This window comes from Psammomys obesus, unplaced genomic scaffold (genome assembly GCF_907164565.1).
Source record: "Psammomys obesus unplaced genomic scaffold, mPsaObe1.curated_primary_1811, whole genome shotgun sequence".
Taxonomy (NCBI): Eukaryota; Metazoa; Chordata; class Mammalia; order Rodentia; family Muridae; genus Psammomys; species Psammomys obesus.
In genome coordinates, this window is record NW_026587759.1 from 10,181,408 (window position 1) to 10,205,515 (window position 24,108).

A 24,108-nucleotide genomic window follows, 5' to 3' on the forward strand; every position below is an offset into this window, starting at 1 on the left:
TTGGTGGATTTTTTCTTTGTTGAGAATATAGTGGCCATCCTTATCTTTTTTTATTAACTTTGGATGAAAGTCTATTTTATTAGATATTAGGATGGCTACTCCAGCTTGTTTTCTGGAACCATTTGCTTGAAAAACATTTTTCCAGCCCTTTACTTTGAGGTAGTGTTTATCTTTGTTGCATAGGTGTGTTTCTTGGATGCAACAGAATGTTGGATCCTGTTTCTGCAACCATTCTTTAGCCTGTGTCTTTTATTCGCGAGTTGAGTCTATTGATATTGATAAATAATAGTGACCAATGCATGTTAGTTCCTTTTGTAATGGAGTTAGTGATCTTACCCTGTTTCTTTGTTTGTTTTCTTTTCATTTTTGTTGGGATATTATCTGTATGCCCTGTTTTCTTGGGTGAAGTTGTTTTCGTTGGATTGGAGTTTTCCTTCTAATATCTTCTGTAGGGTTGGTTTGCTGTGTAGATAATGCGTAAATTTAGTTTTATCATGGAATATTTTCTTTTCTCTATCTATGTTGATTGAAAGCTTTGCAGGGTATAATAGTCTGGGTTGACATTTGTGATCTCTTAGAGTCTCCATGATACTTGCCCAGGCCCTTCTGGCTTTCATAGTTTCTGATGAGAAGTCCGGTGTGATTCTGATAGGTCTACCTTCATATGTTACTTGGCCTTTTTCCCTTGCTGCTTTTAATAGCTTTTCTTTGTTCTGTAGATTTAGTGTTTTGACTATGATGTGATGTGATGTGTTTCTTTTCTGGTCTAGTCTATTTGGTGTTCTGTAGGCCTCTTGTATATTTATGGACATCTCTTTCTTTAAGTTGGGAAAATTTTCTTATATGATTTTCTTGAAAATATTTCCTGGACCTTGGAGCCTGGAGTCTTCTTTTTCATCAATTCCTATTATTCTTAGATTTTGTCTTTTCCAAAAGACGTCCTTGATTTCTTGGATATTTTGTGATTGGAACTTTTCGGATTTTACTTTTTCTTTGAGAGAAGTATCAATTTCTGCAAGTGTGTCTTCAGCTCCAGAGATTCTCTCTTCCATCTCCTGTATTCTGTTGGTGATGCTTACTTTTGTGGTCCCTGATCTTTTCTCAAAGTTCTCCAGGTCAAGGGTTTTTCTCAGTTTGTGTTTTCTTTATTGATTCTAATTCTGTTTTTATGCCTTGCACCGTTTCTTTCATCTGTTTGAATTTGGATTCCTGTCTCTCTACGATGGACTCTATTTCTTTGTTCATTTCCTTTTTATATGCCACTAATTTTATCTCTACTTGTGTCTCCATTTGTATGGCTATGTTTGCCTGTGTTTCTTTAAGGATTTTGTCTATTTCTTCTTTCTTTATCTCCAATTGACTGGCCAACTCTTTGAAAGATTTGTTCATTTCCTCCTTATGAGCCTCAAATAATTAGGTAAGCATGGCTTTAAGGTCATTTTCCTGTGCTTCTGATGAATTGGAGTATCCATCGATTTTGGGGTTTGCTGGTGAAGTCATGATGTAAAAAATATGGAATGCTTCAACGAATTTGTGTGTCATCCTTGTGCAGAGGCCATCCTAATCTTCTATGTATAGTACCAATTTTAGTATATGTGCTGCCGAAGCGAGCACACCAGATTTCTTTTATGAGAATAAAATAAGTTCATTTCTAAGCCATCCACATCTAATTCTATGGACAACTTGTTTCTGGGAATACTGTGCAATTTATTGGAGTTCTATCAAAATAAATGAATTTTCTTTGAAAAATCGCTTTGCTATTAGGTATTTAGAGGTAAACTGTCTCCAAAGTTAGCAATCTACTTATAGTAATTGGAAATGTGAGAGTTTTGAATCCTTATGACAAAGGACAATTTCTACATGAATGAAATCAATGTTTAGTGGTGAACTTTCTACTTCATTTGTTTTGTAGGTGTTTACTTGATGTTTGCAATAAAATCACTTCTTATAGAATAATAGAAGTTTAGTGCCAGAGTAGTTCAAAGATGTTGAATGCAAAAAAGTTTCAGCAACAAAAATTTCAAAAGTGGGGAATAAACAGTCTGGCTACTATACAAAACTCCAAACTGATCCTTTGAAAAGACTGACAACACAAAACTTTTTCTAAAATATTCAAGGCAATACTACTACTACTACTAATAGAGTACATGACAAAGACATGTATCAAGTATATTATTATTTTTTAAAAAATATGTTTATATTAATTTCAGTTTATTCACTTGTATCCCAGCCGTGGCCCCCTCTTTCATTCCCTCCCAATCCTACCCTCCCTCTCTCATCTCCCATGCCCCTCTTCAAGTCCACTGGTAAGGAAGGTCTTCCTCCCCTTCCATCTGACCCTAAGCTATCAGCTGTCATCAGGACTGGCTGCATTTTACTCCTCTGTGGCTTGGCAAGGCTGCTCCCCCATCAAGGGGAAGTGGTCAAACAGACAGCCAGTGTGTTCATGTCAGAGACAGTCCCTGTTCCCCTTACTAGGATACTCACTTGGAGACTGAGCTGCCATGGGCTATATCTGAGCAGAGGTTCTAGGTTATTTCAATGAATGGTCCTTAGTTGGAGTATCAGTCTTAGAAAAGACCCCCGTGCCCAGACTTTTTTGGTTCTGTTGCTCTCCTTGTGGAGTTCCTGTCCCCTCCAGGTCTTACTATCTACCCTTCTTTCATAAGATTCCCTGCACCCTGCCCAAAGTTTGTTTATGAATCTCAGCATCTGCTTTGATACACTGCTGGGTAGAGTCAATCTTTATTGAGAAAGACAAATGGGATAGACATTGGAAGAAGAAGAAAACAGGAAACAGAACAGAAGACTACTACAGAGGGCCTCTGAAAGACTCTACCCAGAAATATATTATTTTTAATTATAAGAAAATTAGGACTTCATTTATGCTACTTGAAAATATACATAAAAAGAATAATTTCCTAGAAAAATATAAATTATAAAAATATAAATACATAATAAACAGAACCTCATTCCATTAAAAAATGAGTAGATAAATCTAACCAGCAGAGTTGATCAATAAAGAAGAACTTCAGTCAGAAGAAGAGAGCTCAAAATATGCCCCTTCTTTCCTCTCCTTCCTAGTGCTTCTCTATGGTAATGAACATAACTATCCAATCCATTCATAAGGTTGTCCAGCCAGACAACTTGTTCATCTCAATTTACATGCCATTCAAGAAAATTAAAACAATGTTTCAAGTAAATTTTTCATGTGATGAGTTGGGTTCTTATGTGATAGGTGACACTGGGCACTGGGAGGACATATGTGTATGGAAGTGTTCAAGTCAATCACTTACAACACAGCCAGATTCAAATCTTGTGTAGGTAGTCTATTGTCATTGAGAAGATTAATGTTTTCTACAGACACATGGATTTGCTGAGAGAACCATGTGCTATGAACATGTGATCCTAGAATATAAGGCTTCATGCTAGTTGCAATATTCTTCAGTTATCAGTAGATTTTCAATGTGAAGTGCACAGCCTTAAATTGTCAAGTAGTCAAGGATTAGTTTAAAATATTACAGATTATAATACATATTAAATTGTATTCATCAAATTTATTTTGATAAAATAAAATACATATACTACCTTAGTGTTTAAAATATTTTGAAATGTAAAAGAATACATGAAATGAGAAAGATGTAAATTATTTTCTCCTTTAGAAGTGCAATGCACTGTGATTTAAATTCTACTTGTATGCTGATTTCTACCCAACAATTAAACAAATGTTGTTAAATAAAATTGAGGTTGGCAAGATATTCCTATTCCCATTACCAAAACATAAGGTAAATTCTAGGGCAATTCACTAGATCTTTACTTTTTGACTTTATTTGACATATTTTTTTTAAGTTTCAGTGGTTTTCAATAATTACTATGAACAGAAATAACATAAAAGAAATCAGTGCATCACATTACATTATATATTACACAACTGTCCAATCAAAAATAGTTGGATAAAAAAACATTTAAAAAATTTTGTGTGTCAAAATAGAATTAGAAATGAGGTTATAGATGTACAGACAGCTACAACTGTCTTGTGAATTATAATTTAGGCATTCATTTTTGCTTTGGAAAATAATTTGGACTATTTTAAACCAAATGAAAAGAATAAATGTTGCTTATGTATACATTTATTGAATGTTATACGAAAAGTATTAAATAAATGAGCATCATTTAAATAATTTTCTTCAGTTAAATGTTTTTATATCTACAGTCTTCATATAGTATGGTAAAGATTGTGTGATGTTTAATACTACTGTAAACATTTTATCGTTGATAATTAAACACCATTCTTAATGATGCCTACAAAATTTAATTACAGCACATTGCAGATGTGAGATTTAAATTACCACTTATAATTGCATGTAAAACACAACTGCTGATATAATCATGAAATTCTTAAAGAATTTTTTATTTTTTCTCACTTTAAACAACTTGTCTTTGAATTCCACACCTATTTAGTTTTTGTTAGTCATTTCAACAAGAGATAACAAAATAAAGTGTCAACTATGTTCAGATATTTATTGTGAATGAGGGAATATTATGTAATCTGTGTGTATTATAAACACTGATTTCAAAAATTAAGGGAAGGGAAAAAAGAAAATAAGAAGAGTCGTCCACTTAACTACAAAATAGTCCAAACAGAAGAAAATAGGAAGTATCCCAGTTGTGTCATTAGATACACAGGAATCCAATTCATCTTTATAATCACAACCATATGTAACTCACATATTTACAAATTATTAATTAGAACACCATGAAGAACATTAAAATCCAATATTTATTTCAAAGAAACATAAAAATTTCATATGAAAAATATAAATGCTGATAGAATTTCAGCTTTCTTTATTCATTCCTAAAGATGCCTTTGCTTACTTTTGTGCCTGCAATGTGTAGCAAATACGGTAACTATTGACTATTTCATAGTTGATTACCCACAATGGTCACTCATATTCTTAATATACTACTCAAGATATTAATTTGAATTATATCACACTGTAGAGTACAAAAATAAAAATGAAATATGCTAAAATTAAATTCAACAAGCAATTTTCTGCAATACTGTGAGATATGTAATGTCTCAGAATCACAAATGTTTACAGAGAGAATCTTGGCAAGTGAGGGCTGAGATCAGAAAAGCAAACAGCAAAATGTTCAAGTGACTGACAAAGAATTGCATGTACACATATTTCCCATCTCCACAAGCATGGCTTATTTTTAATAAATTATAGGAGTGAATTACATCTTAATATCTAAATTATCCTGGTCATTCTTGATTAACACTTCTCATGTCACTATTGTATTGAAAAAAAAAACTAGCAATTTTAAAAATCTGCAGGTGGGTTTAGAGCAAACTATAAATAACATATTCAACAAGAAATAATTTGTCAGGTCATATATGCTCATTATATGTATATATTTTACCAAAATTGCTTGTGACATTTTTAAATAGATTGAACAGTCTCAAAGTTATCATTCAAAGAGGAGATTTTGATAAAGAAAATGGATCGTAGCAATGGAGCTGTTCGGGTCTCCATATGCATGCATGTGACAGTTTCTTATTTACATGTCGCTCACGTTTATGCATGTTCAGAAGACTACAGCTGCTACCCCATTCTCCAGAAATCACAGACACCGGTCAAGTCTATAAACAGCCACATTTGAGCTTGTAATATATTTATTATGAAAAGCTGGAAGCTGTAATGGAAGAGAAGGGGGGAACAGTACAATTTGCTTTGAAAAGATAACGGGTATATTTCAAAAAACAAATACTGTATATTTAATTCAGCAGTTTTAGGTGCTTAAATGTTATAGGAATTCTGCTAGTGATGAAAACAGCATCCAGCCAATCAAATGGAGTATTCTAGTGCCATCCAAAGTAGAAACCTAGTGTTTAAAATAACTCCAATGAATTATTCATAGAACTGATGTTTATGCAAATTAGAGAATAATGCATCCACCTGACCACCAAGAGCAGGGAAATAACACACACACATGGGGGGAGGGGAACCACCATGCTTTTAGCATTCTCCAGAACCTATGTAATCAAACGATAATGTTCTTTAATTAAATGTATCAAGGAATTACAATCCTTACCTGGTTCGTTTGTAGGTTTTTCAGATTTTCTGGATGAAATAACTGACTGTGCATGCAACCAATAAAACTGAACTAAAAAGCTGATTAAGGGCACTTACTTAATGCAAAGCCACTCACTGAATATTCATATGCTGTCCGTGTTTATGCAAATTAAAGTAAAAGAAAGCCCAAGGGGATTGGTTGCCATAGCCCACAAATACTGTGTACAGCAAAAAATACAGAGAACCGTTGCAAATAAATCTTGAAGTCGTAGCTTTGAAGTGACTAAGAAAAGAATAGTAAAATATTAAGGCTAGGTGAATTACAGTTTTAAAATGTTTTATTTAATCCTATTACTTTAGAACTACTGGCTATTTCTACTATATAATGCTCTATAATTACCTTAATGTAAAAAAATAGCATCATTTGTGTTTGTCAGCTCTGTTTATCCTACAACCATTTGTCTGAACACATTGTAAAGCACAGGAGAGTGAAAAGCAAACAATTATAATAAAAATATAATTCTAGATAATAACTAAACAGAAGACCACTGTCTCCCTATGTTTGTTCCTTTTATGTTTGATCATTCAGTGCTAAAAGTCAGTACTAGGAACTAAGACATGCAGCATAATGTTAAGTTTCTATGCCTTAATGTTTACAGGTATCTGTAACATTTGGGATAGACTATCGTGTGTTCAATGAAATAATGTGCAACTTTTGGCTAAAAAAGTTTCTGGAGCAGTAGGCTTAAATTCCAATGATTTTTACTTTGGTACCCCAATACAACAATATTCTCTGAAATACATGTTAAAAACATTCAGTCTTCCAATAACAAAAAAGCAAATCATATGTGTTCACATAAAATCATGTTTATGTATGTGTATGTATATATGTGTATGTATGTTCATATGTGTGTATGTATATATAAGTGTATATGTGTATATGTGATATGAAAAATGGAAGTGAGACTTTTGGGAAGAAAAAAGGGAATTGCAAGAGGAGGCAGGAATAGATAAGAGGGTAAAGGTTAATAGGGAATGAATATGACTAAAGTACATGATCTGTCTGAATAAAAATATAATGAAACCCATTAAATTTGTTTACACAAGAAATATATGCTAATAAAACAGTTTTAAAATGAGAGTCTTCATGGCTATTTGAGAGCTGATTACATTCATTGAGATGATCCATTATATATAAATTACATGCATGGCTACTGAGATATTTGCTCAGCACTTAAGAATACTTATTGCTCTTGGAGAGATTAAGGTTGACTCCCAATACAAACAATAGGGTGCTCACATCCACCTACAATGAACTCTAGCTCCAAAAGATCTGACGCCCTCGACTGTCACCCATATGCTACTGTAGCCACATATCTACCTGCAATACAAGGCACATATAAATATACATAATTAAGTAAATATTTAAAAATTCTTAATATTGAAATTAAACAATTAAAGTTTGGAAAAAAATGTACAATATCAAGGATCTTCACCATCTATGCATTGAGTTGAAGTAGAACTAGCTAAAAATAGTGGAATACAAACTTATTTGTCCATTTTCTAGTACATAGTTTCAAAACTTAAGCTGAAAAAGGGTGATGCTTTTCACAGCAGTTCCCACTTCCTGAAAGGTGTTTGTCATTTTATTAGAAATTCTCAAATGCTCATGTCACTCTAACTTTGTTCTTCCCCCAGTGATGTAATGATTTCCTAGACAGTTTTAAGATAAAACTATGTAAAGCAATTCCTGTACTTAACATTGTTCTACTTCTAAACATTACAAGGACTACTCCCTACCTGGATACTGTTTACCTATAAGACTTTTTGAAAAGACTTCTCTATGGACCTTAATTTTGACCAATTACAGCTTTTATAGCTGCACATTACTTTTGTCTTAAAGTTGCTCATTGGATTTTCATGAGAATAATCCTCATGGTTTAAGAATATGTTCATAGACACAAGTTCTGTAAAAGATATTTGTATATTGGAAGTTGTATGATCTCTTAAGACTGTCTTTTGCTATGCTCCAGAACTGACTTGAAACAATGAAAATGTCACATCTGGAGCTAACAATGAACTTGGTAAAATTTTAGAAACTGTATTTTTATTATTGCTCACTGGTTATTTCTTTGTTAATTATTGTATCCACATATATCCATTATAGAATGCACAGTAAAATTTATGGATTACAAGTAGTAAATCTTCTTTCCTTATCACACAATTCTTTTTTAATTGGTTTAATATATAATACAGAAGATAGATTGGTCATTCCTTAAAGGTTTTAATTAAAGAATCTTAAATTGAAAATGTCTAGGAAACAAAGGTAAGTTAATATGCAAACACTTGACATTTATTAAGCTTCATTATCTCTACAAAATTGTTCCTTTGAAAAGGATCAATTTTTGAACATCAAAAAATTTCCAGCATTCAAACTACAATAGATACACATTTCTATTAAGTCTATTCATTGCCTAATTAAGCTTGCCTAAGATTCGATCGCAGCAAAGCTAAGGCTTCCTTGAGAAAGCCATTTCAATATTCAAATAAAATATACCTAACACACACACACACACACACACACACACACACACACACACACTTTCCTCAATGAACTGCCTGAGGGAAATGTAAAGGGACATCATTAATGTTATCCTTTGTCCAATTCCTGATATCATTAGTAGGATTTCCTTTCCTTTTCTTGGGTTGCATCTCTTAAACTCTGGCCCTTGTACAACTCTAGAGTATTTCTGACAATTTAAAAATATTTATAAGCCAAATCCAAACTGTCCTAGGCTATGACTCTCTCAGATCTCTTAACTTACATCTGTGCAAAGCAAGACCAGCTTAGTCAGTGGCATTAGTTCTGTAAAAATATCAAAATACCCTAGTCCAGATGAAGTAAACAAATGCTTTCTGAAACTGTGTTAACTGCCCGAATTATGGATTCATAATTTCTACATTCAAAATCTATTCAGTTTCTTTTATTGTGTGATCCACACAAAATCTAAAAAAATATTAATACGTTCTTATTAGGGTTCAATAAATAGATAAAGTTGAGCACAATTTCCATTTATATTAGAAGTCTGAGAAACTTTGAAGCCAACTCATTGTGCCTTTATATAATCAATAAAAAGGTAAATGAATAATTAGAGACAACCAAACATCCATAAATCAATTGGTTAAGTGAAATTTGAGTCTATTTTCTTAAATAAAAGTGTAAATAGATCCATATTTATCACCCTGGACAAAACTAAAGTATAAGTGGATCAAAGACCTCAACATAAAACCAGACACACTAAATTGGTTAGAATAAAAAGTGGGGAAGAGCCTAGAATTCATTGGTACAGGAGATAACTTCCTGAACAGAGCACCAACAGCCCACGCTCTAAGATCAACAATCAATAAATGGGACCTCATGAAACTAAAAATCTTCTGTACAGCAAAGGACACTGTCGTCAGAACAAAACAACAGTCTGCAGACTGGGAAAGTATCTTCACCAACCCTATATCTGACAGAGGGCTAATATCCAGAATATATAAAGAACTAAAGAAGTTAAACAGCAACAAATCAAGCAATCTCATTAAAGAATTGAGTAAGGAGCTAAACAGAGAATTCCTTGTAAAGAAATATAGAATGACAGAGAAAGACTTAAAGAACTGCTCAAAGTCCTTAGCCATCAAGGAGATGCAAATCAAATGACCCTGAGAGTTCACCTTACACCCATCAAAATGGCTAAGATAAAAAACTCAAGGGACAATACATGCTAGAGAGGTTGTGGAGAAAGGGGAACCCACCCTCTTTGCTGGTGGGAATGTAAACTTGTTCAGTCACTTTGGAAATCAATCTGGCTCTTTCTCAGACTATTTGGTATAGTGCTTCCTCAAGATCCAGCTATACCACTCCTAGGCATATATCCAAAATATGCTCAAGTACACAACAAGGACATTTGTTCAACCATATTTGTAGCAGCTTTATTTGTAATAGGGAGAACCTGGAAACAACTCATATGTCCCTCTGAGGAATAGATACAGAAACTGTGGTACATCTACACAATTGAATATTACTCAGCAATTAAAAACAAGGAAATCATGAAATTTGTAGCCAAATGGTGGGATCTAGGAGAGAATCATCCTGAGTGAGGTATCCCAGAAGCAGAAAGACACTTATAAGTGTATTCACTTATAAGTGGATACTAGACCTACAGGATAGGATAAACATATTAAAATCTAAATACCTAAAGAAGCTAAACAAGAAGGAGGTCCTGGGGTAGAATGATCAATCCTCACTTAGAAAGACAAATGGGATGGACATGGGAAATAGGAGAAAACAAGAAACGGGGCAGGAGCCTACCATAGAGGGTCTCTGAAAGACTCTACTTAGCAGTGTATCAAAGCAGATGCTGAGACTCATAACCAAACCTTGGGCAGAGTGCAGAGAATCTTATGAAAGAAGAGGGGAGTTAGTATGACCTGGAGAGGACAGGAGCTCCACAAGGACCAAATATATCTGGGCACAGGGGTCTTTTATGAGACTGTATCTTCAACCAAGGGCCATGCATGTATATAACCTGTAACCCCTGCTCAGAAATAGCCCATGGCAGCTCAGCAAACAAGTAGATACCCTAGTAAGGGGAACAGGGACTGTCTCTGAAATGAACTCACTGGCTGGCTCTTTGACCACCTCCTTCCCCTGAGGGAAGAGCAGCCTTGCCAGGACACAGAGGAGGGCACTGCAGACAGTTCTGATGAAATCTGATAAGCTAGGTCAAATGGAGGAGGAGGTGGACCTCCCCTATCAGAGGACTTTGAGAGGGGCATGGCAGGAGGTGATGGAGGAAGGTTGGATTGGGAGGGAATGAGAGAGGGGGGCTACAGCTGGGATGGAAAGTGAATGAAATGTAATTAATGTAAAAAAAATAAAAATTTAATTAAAAAACTTATTTTTCTGTAAAGGTTTTTAATTGACATTAATTACTAATATATAATTTCAGATTATATACACACGTACATTATATGTATATATTCATATATGTACATATATACATGTATATATACATATATACAAAATGCATATATGTATATATATGTATATGTGTACATGTATGTATATATGTATACATGTATATATACTATTTTCTGTTTTTCTTGGAAAATTACAAAATGTGTCACATATTCTGTATTGATAGTTACAGAGTAACAAGCCACTTAGAACCATGTAAAGAATGTCCTTCACAGTGTGTTCCGGGCCCTCCTTCTGCCAGAAGCCTCAGCAGAACATCATTTTCTTTTGTTCTGTCTGTCTGATATGTCCATATTTGAAAAAGAGTAGTTGAAATATTGAAACTCTTTACAATCCACAGAATATCTGACTCCTATTTTTAATTCAATTTTAAGTTTTCACATAATGTAAGAGTTTCATCGTGGCACATTAACAGATGTACATCAATGTACATTGTTTGCCTTTACCTCTTCTCCCAATTCCCTCTCGAGTCCCCTTGGATCCCTTTCACTGTCCTCATTCTCTCCAAGTAGTCCCCTCTTTTGCTTTCATGGATCATGTATTCATCACCTTCTGCATCTTCTCCTCCCTGCCTTTAACTATCTTTCTCTTCTCTTATAATCACTTTCTAGTTTCATCTTACACACACACACACACACACACACATGCACACTCAAATACACACATATATACAAACACAAATATGTAGAATATTTGACCTGAAGTCCTGTACATTATTTCTGATGAGTTCATGTTTATGAATACATTGCTCTAATAATCTATAATAAATATTCAGCACAGAAGGTAGAATACCATGTGTTTCAGGCTGTTTTAAAATGGACCTTTTGATAATTCTGCTCATGACAAACATTTTTATAATATGTTTTAAATCAAAATTGTATCAATATCTTGAGTGGAAAAATTAAATAAATAATTCACTAGTATTTTACAGATTATTTACTTATAGAAAATTTAAATACATAACACACATGCACATATACACACCTAGATAGGTACTATATTAACTGTTACTAATACCTATTTTATTAAGAGGGCCTAGTAGGTGGTCCCTGGATTTTATTTTTTATTTATTTCTTGTTTTACTTTCAAACACTTAAATTTCCTTGTGCTTTTTAAATTAGAGAGCACAGCCCTTTAGTGCTCCTCCTAGGTAGAAGCAGAAAAAATATGCTTGTGATACACTTTTGACATCCACCCTCCTCTTTCTTTCCTGTGGACAGAGTTCAAAAAAAATTCACACCCACAGGAATCCATAGAAACTTCTACCAAGAGCCTCATGATTTTCCTGTCCAATCAGAAGAGAGTTATAGAAAAAAGAGTACTCTGGAAAACACAACTGCAATAACTAATGAGCTATTCCTTTGGGTTTCAATTTACCTCAAGTAATATCATTTCTTCATTGAATCTGGATCAAGCTTTGTCCATAAGAACAAGCAAAGACATTTAAGGTTAGATCGTTCCATTCTTCAGTAAACTGGTTGATATTTTTAATTCTCTATCTTCACCAGAACAAAACATTTAAAATCAACTCTGGCTTAATTGCTTCCAATACATTCATCCTTATTGTAGTACTACGCAAAATAGCTATATTATGACATCAACATATGTGTCCCATAACAGATCAGAGGACAAAGAAAATGTGATTTATGTACTAATGGATTAAAAAAAAAAACAGAAAGGAGAATCAAGTTATGTCATTTGCAATAAAATGACTATAATTGCATATATCAATTAAAGTAAATTAACTCAGTATTGAAAGGATAGCTATTGCATGTTTTCTTTCATTAGTGAGTGGTCAATTTCACGGATACATAAAAATATATCTACTGGTGACAAGAAAGCAGATAACAAACTGAGGAACAAATGGGACTGGGTGGAGAGGTCTATGAAGGGAGTACAGAATTGGAGGGACTATGCTCAAAATGCATTATATACTTACATGAAAATGGTTTCATGAAACCTTCTGTAGTAGTAAAAACCAATTTAAACTAAATATTCTCACTTTTTATGACATGCAATGTTCCTATTTTGTTTCACAGAACCTCTGGTCATTTTTTCCCACTTTTAAAAATGTTATTTATATTTTTATAAATTACATTTTATTCACTTTGTATCCCTGCCGTAGCACCCTCCCTCATCCCCTCCCGGATTAATCCTACCCTCCCTCCCTCATCTCCTTCCATGTTCCTCCTCAAGTCCACTGATAGGGGAGGTCTTCCTCCCCTTCCTTCTGACACAAGCCTATCAGATTCCATCAGGACTGGCAGCATTGTCATCCTCAGTGGCCTGGCAAAGCTGCTCCCCCATCAGGGGGAGGTGATCAAAGAGCCAGCTGCTGAGTTCATGTCAGGGACAGTTCCTGTTCCCATCACTAGGGAGCCCACTAGGAGACTGAGCTGCTGTGGGCTACATCTGTGCAGGGGTTCTAGGGGTTCTAGGTTATTTCCATGGATGATCCTTGGTTGAAATATCAGTCTCAGAAAAGACCCCTGTGCCAAGAATTTTTTGATTGTTGCTCTCCTTGTGGAGCTCCTGTCCCCTCCAGGTCTTACAATCTCCCCCTTTTTTCATAGGATTTCCTGTACTCTGCCCAAAGTTTGGCATCTGCTTCAATACCTTTCTGGGTAAAGTATTTCAATGGCCCTATGTGGTAAGCTACTGTTGCCAGGTTCCTCCCTGTTCTGATGTCCATCCCCTTTGCCTTTCCGCATGAGGATCTTACCCAGGGTCCTCCTCCTTGCTTAGCTTTCTTAGGTGTGCAGATTTTACTATGTTTATCCTATATCATATGTCTAATATCCACTTATAAGTGAGTATATACCATGTGTGTCTTTCTGCTTCTGGGATACCTTACTCGGGATGATCTTTTCTAGATCCCACCAATTGCCCACATATTTCATGATTTCTTTGTTGTTTTTTGTTTTGGTTTGGGTTATTTTTGTTGTTGTTGTGTGGCAGCCAAAAGAAGTTGGTAGCCAAAAAGTAGTGTGTATTGCTGTTTGGTGCTGAGTTTGAACAGTGGCCTCTGGTAATTAAAGTTTTATCTCCTGGCCTTGGCAAACATGGGTCTTATCTAAAGCTCAGTTTCTCAGACACTGACCTTGACATTCCTTATAGCAAGGAGTTTTGTCCCTGATAACTAGATAATAAGTTTCATGCAACCATGGAAACCAGATAGTAAAATCTGTGTAACCTTGAGTAAATCCCTGGACACTTTGCTAAATGATGCTGTTACCATGAGGTAATTTCTTGTAATATTTTGCTATATAAGCACTGTTTAAAGGCTCAATAAATGGCACCTTGATCAGAATCTTGACTTGGGGTCCTCCTTGTTTTGCCCTGCTCTTTTTCCCCCAGCCCTCACTTAGGTGGTATTCAAGTGTCACTGCAGGCCAGTGACAGACGGTGCCGAAACCGAAACCTGAGACCGAGTACATGCTGAGGCCAATGAATAAGGACCACAAGAGCATGTGGGAAGCAACTGACTAAGGTAGAGTGGGGTGGCTGTTATGGGGCAGGGAACTGGTAGGATGGGATTCATCAGATCCCTAAAACAGGTTCTTAAGACACAAGGTGTACATTTTAAAGTAAAAACTTTGCAAGACTTTTTGGACCAGGTAGACTATTATTGCCCCTGATTTCCAGAAAGTGGAAGTTTAAATTTAGCTATGTGGCACTGAGTTGAGGCAAAGTTAAAAGAAAAAGAAGCTGGAGCTACAACTTTTGCATTATGGGCTTTGATAAATGAGGTTCTTAAGGCAGAAAAATCAGATGAAAGTAATAAGGAGTCTATGGACTCCGCCAGAGCTCACTTGCAAGAATTAGGGATGAAAAAATGTCCCAAGAAGAAGAAGACGGAAAAAGCACCTCAGGGATCTTCTGATTCAAATGATTGGGTGGATCTGGCTGAGACTAAAGAGGAAGAGGAGCCTCAAATGAGAAAAAAGAAAACATTTGTATGGGTCAGCCCAGAGAGCATTACAAAAAATTCAGGAGGATGATACTAATGAAGAAGAAGATTTGGATACAGAGGATGAGGCTAACTTAGAGGAAGAGGCTGCTAAATATCATAATCCTGATTGGCCTCCTCTTAGAACCAAGGGCCCACCCTCCTATAAAGAGTTGGTTCCATTTAAACAAACTAAAAAGAGATATGATTTTATGTCACCTATAGAACAGGTTATGGATAGGGCAAAAAGAAGAGAGGAAGAACTTTCTGAGCTTTCAATGGCATACCCAGTGGTGGAGGTTATGGGTCCACAAGGTAATAGAATTAAACAACATGTTAGTATTTAAACAGCTTAAAGAACTAAAGACAACAGTTTCACAGTACAGACCTACTCCCTTTACTGTGACCCTTTTTGAAACCATAGCAGATAATAACTTGACTCCCTTAGACTGGAAGACTGTTACACGTGCAGTTCTGTCCAGAGGAGACTATTCACTGTGGTCAGCAGATTTTAGGCAATTTTCTCACAGGACTGCTACACTTAATGTTCAATCTGGAAATTCTGCTTGGAATCAAGACATGTTATTAGGAGAAAGGCAATATGAAGGAAAGCATAATCAAATTAATTACCCTCCTGCTGTCTATGCTCAAATTACAACTGCAACCTATCCTGCCTGGCAAAAATTACCCTCCAAAGGAGAAATGAGTTCACCATTAGCCATTGTTAAACAGGGATCCGATGAGTCTTTTCAGGAGTTTGTAGACAGATTGTTAAAAGCTGCAGGTAGAATTTTAGGGGACCCCGAAGGGGTAATCCAATTTTTGCAACAACTGGCTTTTGAAAATGCCAGCTCAGCTTGTAAAGCTGCCATTTGGCCCAATAGAGCCAAAGCTGACCTGGGTATATTCACCTATGTGCTAACATTGGTCCTGCTTACTAACAAGGATTGCTATGGCTGCTGCTTTAAAATATCTGACAGTTCAGGAAATGTTTATGCAAAAAGGCAAGCAAAGAGAAGGTTGTTTTAATTGTGGACAGCCTGGACATATTAAACAAAATTGTCCTATGCAAACTCAACCTTGATCTCCGGGACTATGTCTTAAATGCAAGCGAGGAAAACATTGGGCCAATGAATGTAAATTGAAATTTGACAAGGATGGACAACTCATCCCAGGCTAGGGACAAAACCAGGGAAACGGGAAATGAGGCCAGTCCTGGGCCTCCAACTCCCAGTATCAGGTGTACGGGGCAATAAAATTTGTACCTCAGACCACCTCAAAGCCCTTTCTTCCCTTATCAGAGCAACCCCAGGAAGTGCAGGATTGGACCTCAGTTCCATTACCTATACAGTATTAACACCTAAAATGGGAGTCCAGACTCTTCCTACTGGAATATGTGGACCCCTACCAGAAAATTCATTAGGACGAAGCAGTACTGCTGTTAAAGGGCTACAAATTTACCAGGAGCTATAGATTCTGATTATCAAGGAGAAATTAGGATTATGGCTAATTCTCCTAATGGAATTTTAGTCATTCCTGCACATATGAGAATTGCTCAGCTATTGTTTATTCCTGCATTGCTCCTGAAGACTGCTGTTGCTAAGCCTGAGAGAGGTTCTAAGGGTTTTGGATCTACTGGAGCTTACTGGTCCAGAAAATTTCTAAGGATAAACCAAAATTAGATTTATGGATTAAGGAAAAGATATTTAATGGGTTATTAGATACTGGGGCAGATGTATCCATCATAGCTCAGGAGGCATGGCCTGCTTCTTGGCCAAAAGAACTTACACTGACTCATCTGCAGGGGATAGGGCATTCCCAAAATACAGAACAAAGTACAGAGCTACTTTTTTGGTGTGATGCAGAAGGCAATTCCGGATATATTAGGCCTTTCATCATTCGTGGCATCGCTGTTAATTTATGGGGTAGAGATATATTATCACAGATGGGAGTTATGGTGTGTTCACCTAGTGAGGCTGTCACACTACAAATGCTTAAGCAAGGACATCTCCCTGGATGAGGAATGGGAAAAAAACTCAAGGTTCTCCTTTGCCCATTGCTGTTAAGGAAAATAATGGAAGAAGAAGCCTAGGGACTTTTTAGTAAGGGCCACTGTAGAGCCTGCTGCTTATGGGGAAAAGATCAAATAGATCTCTAATGATCCTGTATGGGTTGTTCAGTGGCCCCTTACTTGTGAAAAATTGAAGGCTGCACATGATTTCATTAAAGAACAGCTCCAGGTAGGGCATATAGTTCTTTCTAACTGACCGTGGAACTAGCCCATTTTTGTAATTTAAAAAATCTAGCAAATTTAGATTATTACAAGATTTAAGAGAGGTAAATGAGACTATGATGATTATGGGAGCATTGCAAGCAGGACTCCCATCACCTAGTGGGATTCCTCAAAACCCTTACAAGATTATTTTAGACTTAAAAGATTGCTTGTTTTACCATTCCTTTGCATCCTAAGGATTGCCATAGATTTGCTTTTAGTATCCCTTCCATTAATTTTAGGAAACCCATGAAATGTTACCAATGGAGAGTATTGCCACAGGGCATGGCAAATAATCCAACTTTATGTCAACAATTTGTAGCTAATGCAATTAGTCCAGTATGGAAAAAATGGCCTTCTATTTATATCATTCACTATATAGATGACATTTTACTAGCCTCTCCTGTAGCTCAAGATGTTATGGCTTGCTATACAGATCTATCTGAGGGTCTGCCCCAAGCAGGATTAAAAATTACTCCAGAGAAGGTACAAACTAGAGATCCTTATAGTTATTAGATTTTAATTTATTTCCTCTGGCTATTAAACATCAAAAAGTACAAATTAGAAAAGATAATTTAAAGACCCTTAATGACTTTCAGAAATTATTGGAAGATATAAATTGGCTTAGGCCATATCTAAAATTAACCATTGGACAACTTATACCATTGTTTAATATTCTTAAAGGGGATGTAGCTCCAACTTCCCCTCAAAAATTGACTCCAGAGGCTCGAGCTGCATTATTAATAGTGGAAAAGCTTTGGAAAATCAATTTGTAACATATTGGGATCCAGATACTCCTCTCCTGTTACTTATATTGCAATCACAGTTAGCTACAACAGGGTTATTATGGCAGTCTAATCCTCTATTGTTGATCCACTTGCCAGCTAGTCCCAATAAAGTAAATTTGCCTTATGATGAGGCCATTGCCCAAGTCATTGTGTCGGGACACACCCAGACAAGGGCTTACTTTGGAATTGGGGCTTCCAAGATTATTATGCCATATAGTAAGCCCAGACTGATTGGCTTTACACTAATTTGGATGAATGGTTGCTTTCTTGGCTGGATTTACAGGACAACTAGATAATCATTACCCTTCCAATAAGATTATTTATTTATTTTTATTTTGCATGGTGTTATTTTTCCTACCAGAGTTTAAAATAAACTTTAAAAAAAAACTTGCTTGATTTTTTCTGATGGTAATGCTAAAAGAAAAGGCAGTTATACTGTTAATGGACAAAAACTTTTCAAGTTCCAGGGTTATCTGTTCAACTTGCAGAATTGGTGGCCATTCATACAGTTTTACAACATTTTACTGAGTATTTTAATTTGTTTACTGATAGTGTTTTTATTGCTCAAGCTATTCCTAAGCTTGAAACAGCAGGTCAGATTCTTTCTACCACTTGGGCTAGTCAAATGTTTGCTCAGATTTAAGGACTTATTCAGGCCCGCTATAATCCTTTTGCTATTATTCATGTTAGAGCCCATTTTAGCCTCCCTGGACCTCCTGCTCTAGGCAACCAGACTATTGATGAAGCCTTAGTAGCCTTGGCTCAAGAAACACCCATACAAAAACTCAATTGGCTCATGAATTGCATCATCTTAATAGTCATTCCTTACGTTTAACTTATGGCCTTACCAAAGAACAAGCCAGAGAGATTGTTAAAAAAAAATCTAACAATTGTGATGTCTTCCACCAGTATCTCATCTTGTGGTTAACCCCCAAGGGCTGACCCCGGGTCAGCTATGGCAGATGGATGTGACCTATTTTATGGAATTTGGAAAATTAAAATTTATTCATGTAATTATTAATACCTGTACAGGATTTGTCTTTGCTACCTTGCATTCTGGAGAAGCTACACTCCACGTTATAGATCACTGTTTGGTTGCCTTCGCCATTCTTGGAATGTCACACCAAATTAAGACTGACAATGGGCCAGCTTATACCAGCAAGCTCTTTCAAAATTTTTTTGTAAAAAATTAAATATTAAATATGTAACAGGTATCCCTTGTAATGCAAAGGGCCAAGACATGGTTGAATGTGCCTATGCCACCATTAAGATGTATTTACAAAAAGACAAAAAAAGGGGAATTATGCCCTCCTCGTTCATCAGAGCTCAATTAAATCATGTACTTTTTATTTTGAATTTTTTAACCTTCGACAAATATGGCAAAGCTGTGGCTGAACGTTTTTGGCACCCTGAAATGGCACGCCATTATGCCATGGCTAAATGGAGGGACCCCTTGAATAATACATGGCATGGACCTGACCCGGTTTTCATTTGGGGATGAGGATATGTTTGTGTTTTTTCACAGGTTGAAGACACTGCTCAATGGCTGCCAGGGAGACTGGTGCAACAAGTGGATTACATCAAGGAACAAGATCTTGTGTAACCTTGAGTAAATCCCTGGACTCTTTGCTAAGTGATGCCATTACCGTGAGGTAATTTCTTGTAATCTTTTGTTATATAAGCTCTGTTTAAAGGCTCAATAAACAGCATTTTGATCAGATTATTGACTTGGTGTCCTCCTTGCGCAGCCCTGCCCTTTTTTTTCCCCACCACTTAGGTGGTGTTCAAGTGTTGCTGCAGGCCAGTGGCAATTTTTTATATTGATTACAGTTTATTCTCTATCTATTCCACCTGTAGCCCACATCCTCATTTACTCACAATCCCACCCTCCCTCTCTCATCTCTTCCCATGCCCCTCTCTAAATTCACTGATAGGGCAGGCCCTCCTCCCCCTCTACCTGACTCTAGCCTATCAGGTCTCATAAGGATTGGCTGCATTGTCTTCCTCTGTGGCCTGTTAAGGCTGCTCCCCCATTAGGGGGAGGTGATCAAATAGCCAGCAACTGAGTTCATGTCAGAGACAGTCCCTGTTCCCCTTACTAAGGTACTCACTTGGATACTGAGCTGCCATGGGCTATATCTGTACAGGGATTCTACAATATCTCTATGCATGGTCCTTGGTTGGTGTATCAGTCTCAGAAAAGACCTTTGGCCCAGATTTCTTGGTTCTGTTGCTCTCCTTGTGGAGCTCCTGTCCCCTCCAGGTCCTTCTATTTCCTCCTTCTTTCATAAGATGCCCTGCACCTTGCCCAAAGTTTGGCTATGAGTGTCAGCATCTGCTTTGAGCTTTGATACCCTGCTTGGTAGAGATGTTTAGAGGTCCTCTGTGGTAGGCTCCTGTCCTGTTCCCTGTTTTCTCCCTCTTCCGATGTCCATCCCATTTGCCTTTCTGAATGAGGATTGCTCATCTTAACCAATGTCCTCCTACTTGCTTAGTTTTTTTTTAGGTGTACAGATTTTTGTAGGTTTATCCTATGTTATGTGTCTAATATCCACTTATATGTGAGTATATACCATGTGCATTTTTCTACTTCTGGGAAACCTTACTCAGGATGATCTTTTTTAGATCCCACCATTTGCCTGCGGATTTCATGATTTCTTTGGTTTTAATTGCTGAGAAGCATTTCATTGTGTAAATGTACCACAATTTCTGTATCCATTCCTCAATTGAGGGGCATCTGGGTTGTTTACAGGTTTTGGCTATTATGAATATGAATGAAGCTGCTTCAAACATGGTTGAGCAAATGTCCCTGTTGTGAACTTGAGCATAATTTGGATATATGCTCAAGAGTGGTAAAGCTGTATTTTGAGGTAGCACTATTCCTAATTGAGAAAACACCGGATTGATTTCCAAAGTGTTTGTACAAGTTTACATTTCTACAAGCAATGGAGGATAGTTCCCCTTTCTCCACTTCCTCTCCAATGTGTATTGTCACTTGAGTTTTTGATTTTGGCCACTCTGATGGAAATCAGGTGAAATCTCAGGGTCATTTTGATTTGCATTTCCCTGATAACTAAGAACGTTGAACATTTCTTTAAGTGTTTCTTTGCCATTCTATATTCCTCTACAGAGAATTCTCTGCTTAGCTCTGTACCCCATTTTTAAATTGGTTTACTTGATTTGTTGCTGTTTAACTTCTTGAGTACTTGATATATTCTGGGTATTAGTCCTCTGTCAGTATAGGTTTGATGAAGATCCTTTCCAAGTCTGTAAGCTGTCATTTTGTTCTGACAACAGTGTCCTTTGCTTTACAGAAGACTTTTAGTTTTATGAGGTCCCATTTATTGATTGGTGATCTTAGGGCCTGTGCTGTTGATGTTCTGTTCAGGAAGTTGTCTCCTGTGCCAATGAGTTCAAAGCTCTTCCCCATTCTTTCTTTTAACAGATTTAGTATGTCTGGTTTTATGTTGAGGTCTTTGATCCACTTGTACTTTAGTTTAGTGCAGGGTGATAAATAATGGATTTATTTTCCTTTTTCTACATGTAGACATCCAGTTAGACCAGCACTGTTTGTTGAAAATGCTGTTTTTTTCTCACTGATTTGTTTTGGCTTCTTTGTCAAAAATCAAGTATCTGTAGGTGTGTGGGTTTATTTCTGGGTCTTCTACTATTCTATTTCTATGCCAGTACCATGCAGTTTTTATTGAAATTGCTCTGTACTACAACTTGAGATCAGGGATGCAGATACCTTTAGGTGATCTTGAAGAGTTTAAGTTAGCCTGGGTATAGTTAGCTTGAGTATAACTCTATTTTGAAATAAAGAGCCATCTTGACTGGGAGCTGAATTCAGGTACCAGGAAATATCACAAAATGTGCACGTGGCAGAAAACAAAGTTAACTCTTCTAGCAAGAGCCTCCAGGAAACATCACAGAATAAGTGCTTCATCGAAAATAGAGACAATCTCCCTGGCAGTCTTCAGTGAGAATCGGTTGAGAATCGGGTAGGAAAATTCTCCCCAATGTTTCAGATATATTTTAAAAGAATAGCCATTGTGATCATATGTCTCAGGCAATTGTGCCTCAGAGAGGCATATGCCTTAGGTAATTGTGATTCTGAGAAGGTCACCTCGCCCCTCTAACTTTTACCTAATCCTGTAACATCAAGGCATATGACCTTGTTTGCTGTCATAGAAACATGTGCCCCCTTGTTTGCTGTCATGGAAACCCCCTGATCACAGACTTTCCCTGTAAAAATCTTGCCCTGAGGGCTCAAGGTCCCACTTCTTTACTGCTGTGTCAGTCAGACTTGGGTCCCGAGTTTGATCGCTCTCATAATAAAGCTCTCTTGCTATTGCATTGAGTTGTCTCCTGTAGTCTCTGAGGGTCCCATGAACCTGGCATTACAATCTGTTGCTGTACAGGATTGTTTTGAAAATTCTGGCTTTTTGGATATTCTATATGAAGTTGAGAATTGTTCTTTCAAGGTCTGTAAAGAATTGTGTTGGTATTTTGATGGGAATTGCATTGAGTCTGTAGACTGCTTTTGGTAGGATGGCCATTTTCACTATGTTAATTATACTACGGATCCATGAGCATGGGAAATCTTCCCATCTTCTGATATCTTCTTCAATTTCTTTCTTCAGAGACTTGAAGTTTTTTTTTGAAATAGGACTTTCACTTGCTTGGTTAGAGTCACACCAAGGTATTTCTTGTTATTTTTGGCTATTGTGAAGGGTGCAGTTTCCCTAATTTCTTTCTCAGCCCTTTTGTTTTTTGTATACAAGAAAGCTACTGATTTTTTAGAAGATAATTTTGTGTCCAGCCACTTTGCTGAGGGTACTTATCAGCTGAAGGAGTTCTGTGGTTGAATATTTGGAATCATTCATGTATGCTATCATATCATCTGCCAATAGTGATACTTTGACTTTTTCTTTTCCGATTTGCATCCCCTTGATCTCCTTTAATTTTCTTATTGTTTTAGCTAGGACTTCAAGTACTATGTTGAAGAGTACTATGTTGCCTTGTCCCTGATTTCAGTGAGATTGATTTAAGTTTACTCTCCATTTAGTTTGATGTTGGCTATAGGCTTGCTGTATATTGTCCTTACTATGTTTAGGTATGTGCCTTGTATCTCTGATCTTTCCAAGATTTTAAACATGAGTGGGTGTTGGATTTTGTCAAATGTTTTTTCAGCATCGGAGATGATCATGTGGTTTTTATCCTTCAGTTTGTTTATATGGTGGATTACATTGATAAAGTTCCCTATCTTGTACCACCCTTGCATGCCTCAGATGAAACTTACTTGGACATGATGGATGATATCTTTGATGTGTTCTTGGATTTGTTTTGCAAATATTTTATTGCGTGTCTTTCCATCAATATTCATAAGAGAGATAGGTCTGAAGTTCTCTTTTTTGTTGGGTTTTTGTGTGGTTTAGCTATCAAAGTGACTGTGGCTTCATAGAATGAGTTTGGTAATGTTCCTTCTATTTCTCTTTTGTAGAAGAGTTTGAAGAGAATTGGAGTTAGCTCTTCTTTAAAGGTCTGGTAGAATTCTGCGCTGAAACTGTCTTGCCCTGTGCTTTTTTAGAAGGGAGATTTTGATTACTGCTTCTATTTCCTTAGGGAATATAGGACTACTGAATCTATTTATCAGATCTTGATTTTATTTTCATAGATGGAATCTATCAAGAAAATTGTACATTTCATTTGGATTTTCAAATTATGTAGAATATAGGCTTTTGTAGTAAGACCTAATGATTATTTGGATTTCCACAGTGTCTTTTGTTATGGCCCCTTTTTGTTTCTGATTTTGCTGATTTGAATAGTTTTTCTCTGCCTTTTAGTTAGTTTGACTAAGGGTTGTCTATCTTTTTTATTTTTTCAAAGAACCTGCTCTTGGTCTTATTGATCTTTGAATTGTTTTCTTTGTTTCTAATTCATTGTTTTTGGCTCTGAGCTTGATTATTTCCAATCATCTATTCCTCTTGGGTGTGTTT

At 36.4% G+C, this 24,108-nt stretch overlaps 1 non-coding gene across 1 annotated transcript; it reads right to left on the bottom strand.

The window, feature by feature from the left end:
- Nucleotides 1-1,506: 1,506 nt before the first annotated feature.
- Nucleotides 1,507-1,614, bottom strand: LOC129674188 (U6 spliceosomal RNA). The gene has a single exon (XR_008719783.1). It is a non-coding gene; the product is annotated as a U6 spliceosomal RNA (small nuclear RNA).
- Nucleotides 1,615-24,108: the final 22,494 nt, after the last annotated feature.